This window comes from Alligator sinensis, unplaced genomic scaffold (assembly GCF_000455745.1).
Source record: "Alligator sinensis unplaced genomic scaffold, ASM45574v1 scaffold32_2, whole genome shotgun sequence".
Classification (NCBI taxonomy): domain Eukaryota; kingdom Metazoa; phylum Chordata; order Crocodylia; family Alligatoridae; genus Alligator; species Alligator sinensis.
The window spans coordinates 484,336-489,545 of record NW_005842670.1 but is presented as its reverse complement, the minus strand read 5'-3'; the positions used below and the strand labels follow the sequence as shown (position 1 = coordinate 489,545).

The 5,210-nt window shown below is 36.2% G+C and overlaps 1 protein-coding gene across 1 annotated transcript in view; it reads left to right on the top strand.

The window, feature by feature from the left end:
* SYDE2 (synapse defective Rho GTPase homolog 2) overlaps positions 1-5,210 on the top strand; it is a 46,342-nt gene that overhangs the window by 1,590 nt on the left and 39,542 nt on the right.

Below are 5,210 nucleotides of genomic sequence, written 5' to 3'. Positions count from 1 at the left end.
TGCTGAAGCTATGATACTATTGATAGTCTTCAAATTACATCAATGGACTTGCTAAGTAATCTTTTTAGGCTCTTTTAGGGTATTTCTGTATCCAGAGGTGTAATTGCAGGTCAGGTAGCTGTATCCAACCTACTTTTAAACTGGCCAACTAAACTCTGGTAATGATCCCAGGGTAGTAGTCAAGGCAGCAAGAGGTTCAGTGCAGGGTACAAAACCCTCCTGGCACCTTGGGCAGGTAGGGCTGAACTTCCATGTTATTGCATAGCTTCACTGTTTTACTGCTATTGGTGACTAATTAGAATTAGTTTGATAAGTTCACATTTTAGTGTACTTGACATTAAGAAATTTAACATTTTTTGCATGGGTTTAAAAACAATTAGATATTGTAGATGTTATAAATGAGCTACCTGCATTAGATAGACATTTTACAAAATAGATTGGGGAGAGATCCAAATGTAGATTTTTTATATAGCACCCTGAAAGATTTGTGTCCATTTTCTCTGTGGTCCTTCTTGTTCCATTGTGGCACTTTTGGGAATGCAAAGATGCCTCTCAAAAATCAGGGGCACTGCATTTGGTAATTATACATGCCATTAAAGGGAATGAGGCAGGATTGCAGGATAGCAGTCCGAGACTATGTAAGGAAAAATGCAGCATTGCAAAGATGACTGTCATTTCCAGAAGTTACAGTCAAATGATGAGTTTAAATGAAGCATGCTGTTCTAGCTGGTTCTGACTTAATTAAGAGTCACTGCATTTTTTTAATACTACAAATGAATTTGGCAATAGCAGTTTTGATAGTTACTAACTCTATAACAGGCCTAGGATGCTATTTTTAAAATTCAGAATTGTGACACAGTGGTAAATATTGTCATTGTGCATGACTTAAGACTGTTCACAAATTCTGAACACATTTAATCTTATTTTCCTCTTGTAAGCCTTAACAAACAGCTGCTAACCGTGGTACTCGGCTGCGAATTGAAAGGAACCACTGTAGTGTAGATGTCAAATTTACTTTGTGCTTTCTTTGCTTTAGGAGTAAAAGGTAGCCTAAGGCCTGGATTCCAGACATATGATTGGTTTGTATACTTGGACCTGAGTATAATTTTTAAGAGCCTGCACTTCTGAGGGTTGTAAACTTTCTTAACTAAACCTTAAGGGCACACACTTCTATACAATGCAGGAAGTAAGAGAGCTTTTTGTTGTGGAAATATAATTCTTGTATGTTCCATCTGTTTAAAATATAAGGTAGGAACTCCTTAGGGTGTTGCTGGAAAAGTTGAAGATTTTAAAATAGCCATCAGATGTAGAAAAAGCATGCCAGGCACATACTGTACCCCTGTTTAAATATTTCAGGTTTTATGTAATATCTATTTGCACATGGTGTATGATATCAAGTATAAATTCTTGAAACAGCAGATGTAATTGTTTGGAGCCAGAATAGTAAGGAAAGTAGTTAGCTAAAAAGCAAGTTGAAATAAGTACCTCTTTCTTATATTGTAGACAACAATATTAGATGTCAGTATCTGAGATGTAAGATCCTTTACCAAAGGGGGAAAAAGCTAATTGGCACCGTAGTAGTTTTAAACAAAGGATTTGTCTAACCTGGTGTTTCTTTGTGGTGGTGTAGCTAGGCTAATTGAGCTTAATTAGCACAGCACACTTGAAGTAGGTGTTAGCACTGATTTAAAACAACTTCCAATATTCGCATCCAATATAATGAAATGTAAGGATGATTGCAATTTATTACCTCTGGTGAACGCTGCAGCAGAGTTCAGATGCAAAATTGGGTATCATTCTAGGCTTTTCCTTAACTACTCTACTTGGTTGTTTAATTGACTGTATACTCTTTGGCAGCGTCCAGACAAGTGCAGCCGTGCTGTATGTGGCACTACATACCACACGTTCAGTTGTTCTCGTGCTGCAAGGGAGCAGCACAGAAGGTTTGGTTTTGTGCTTTTTTTTTTTTTTACCCCTGGGAATATCCAGGGGTCAAAAAATACCTGTGAGGGGAAAAAAAGTGGAGTGGCTTACATGGCGGCAGTGTGCACCGCCTGGGCAACTGGAGCTGCACTTTGCTGCTGGCCAGGCTCTGTGCAGCAGGATTGCCGCTCCTGCAGCCCCAAGAGGCCCCCAGAACCCCAGGTAAGTCTGATGGGGCCAGCCCAGTGCTGGACCCAGCCTCCCCTACCCCACCCCAGGGTAACATGCCTTGTGCCAGAGCATGCATGGCACAGGTATTCCCCGTGGACAACTAGCAGCGGCACAAGATGCACTGCTGCTAGTTGTCCCCAGGGAACCAAACATCCGTGCACATCTGGACACAACCTATATGTAGGTTATTTTTTTTACTTTTTTTTTTTCACTGTTTTAAGCAGTCTGCCAATACAGTCTGGACATGAGTGCTAGGAAATGTACTTTAAGGTTTTTGATATTTGCTTTGCTTTAGGAGCAATTTAGGTGAAATTTTGTTTTAGGGGCATATATGGTTGAAAGTTCAGCTGTGTTAAATCCCCCTAAATCCTTGCAAACCAATACTTCCTCAGAAAACATAATTGTTAAAGTAGTTAGCAAAAATATTTTAAATGTTGGTTGTGTAAAGAACACTGAGTGCTGTCTGTGTGCACTCTTCTACATCTATTCAAGGGGAATTTAAAATGAATATAATTAGAAGGAATCTTTTTAATTATACTGTACAGACAGTGCATAGTTCCAGTAGATATATAACATAGTAAACTTATATTGCAAATGAATATATTCTTCCTGATCTTGGAAAGGGTGTACTTCTTATTTATCTATTGAAATACTGGAACCTGAATTTTGGGTTAAATATGAAGTTTTCAGTAATGTTAAGTACTTGCATGAAAGTTAAACATAACTGCAGTGACCAACTTTGCATGCCGTGTAATTTGCATGCCTGGTGCTATTTAGAACTGCACTCTATTTGTGTAATTCTGCAAGAAATTCTTATCCTTCAGTTTTGCTTGTAAATAGAGGCACAAACAAATCTCAAACAAATGCATGTATGTTACATTTTTATTTTCCTTTTGTAAGAGGAATACTGTGCCACATGAGCAATATTTTTAGCACATTTTTGCTTTGGTTCAAAAAAGCATGTTAAATATAATTTTATTTTTAAATATATTTTTATTATGGTGAAACTACTCTTTTTACAGCATAAAATATAAAGATAACCAAAGAACTGGAAAAAAAAATGGTTGCTTAAAGGCTTCCCAATAAGTGGAGTACAAGTATATTTAATGCACTTAATTTGGGGTGTTAAGACCAGAACTTGTCTGTAAAGTGATCTTGTGTATGAGTTTCATTCTAAACATAGTATCATTTACACATTTGTTTATATAGTAGCATGTTAAGACATTGACACATGGAAAGTAACATTACTAATTAAACACTTTAAAGCTTGTGTTTCAGCATAGTCTTTCAATATGTTAGAAATGACTACATTGTGGGTGGCCTGTTAAAGGAGAAATAAAGGCTAGATGAGAGAATATTTGATAATTTTGTATGCACATACTATAAGTAATGAATTCCCTGTTGGAGCATACTTAGACATTTTTAAATTACTGGTACATCTCTCACAGGGCTTAATGATAAAATATGATGGTCTTTCCACTGGGAACAGAATATTTGTTATTTCTCTGAGAACACTTGTCACTTTTGTAAGGCCATAGTTGTGAATACCATGCGTACCGTGAAATATTAGCTTTGATATTCCACATCCTTTAAATATTCATTACCAATAGGAACATGAGATTGGTAGAATGTGGGGGAGGCAGTCGTTCTGTTTTCCTATGTGCATATTCTTGGAATGTAACACAAGTAGAAACATGCTTTCAGTAGCTCTTCCAGTGTTAAGCCAAAAGACTTCTTGGGTAAGTCATCAACTAATCTGTCTAATCAAAACTGATTTCTAGGGATATAGAGTTGGTTTTATATCTACTGCAAGTTATATAAGGAGTCGTCTCATCCCGTCCATCTTCTGTTAGTAACAGTGAAATTGTGTGAGGTATGTTTGCATTTCATAGACTATGGAACAGGGAAAGAAAGAATGTGTTGCCAATTGATTAAATGATTCCATGGAGATAAATGTATGTTGCTAGATAATTTAGTATTTCTAACACTATTTTTTTCCCCATTTTAGGCCCCAGTTGAGCAAAGCATTTCAGTGAGGCTATTCAGATGTTTAAAGTGAATTAAGTATTCTGTGATATTAATACCAGTGTGCACATCATGTTTGTAGCTAAATATATTTTATTTATGATATACCAAATGTGTTTGCCAACATTATCAAATGCTGACTCAAGCCTTCAGGGTCCTGAGTCTTTTCCTTATAGAGAATGCATCTGTCAGTATTATTCAGCTATGAAGATGGAATAAGAGGGAAGGTGTTCTATCCCTTGTTAATAATTAAACCCTTGATGTGCTTTGAAGGGATATTCTTTGAGCCATTTCTGAAGAGTGCCAGTACTAAAACACTTGTAAGCTTGCAGCACATCTTCGCTAAAAAGAAAAAATGCCTTTAGTGTAAAATAGAACAACATGCCTTTTTGGGGAGGCTGGCTACAGTGGAAGGAGAAGGGACACATAAATCCAAATTACATTATGAAATTGAAAGCATGTCGTTCTGGATCTTCATTATAGGCTTGGTTTAACTTTCACTGAAATCAGTGTCTTTCTACTTACTTCAGTGGTTTCTGGATTTGTAGGGTTCAGTTTTCATACAGTACAGGAAAAAAAAAATTTTCATGTGAAAAGTCAGTGTGTGGGCTTAGATGCACTAATTTTCAAGCAGAGAGCCCCATCTTACAAATACTTGCTAGTAGTTGAAGTGCTTATGATCTTTAGTTCCATTTAGTAGGATTGAACCTGATTGTTAAAGTTATATTAAAGTGTTATGCTGAACAGACATGCCTTTTTCTGTGCTATAGTTAGAGTACCTTTAAACTGAATTTATGCAGCTGTGATCTAGTGCACAGAATCTATAGGTACTCATTATATAAAATATTTTGTTTTCAATTAATGATTTAAAAACTTTCACTGTGTTTGTCCCTTGTTTCACTTAGAGAAGGGTATTTAAAATTTTCTATTTACAGTGAACTACCTCTAGAATGATGAAATAGTATACTATTTTGTTTTTAAAAATTAATTCATATGCTGCTTTCTTCAATAAAAATAAAACTGGTAACTTC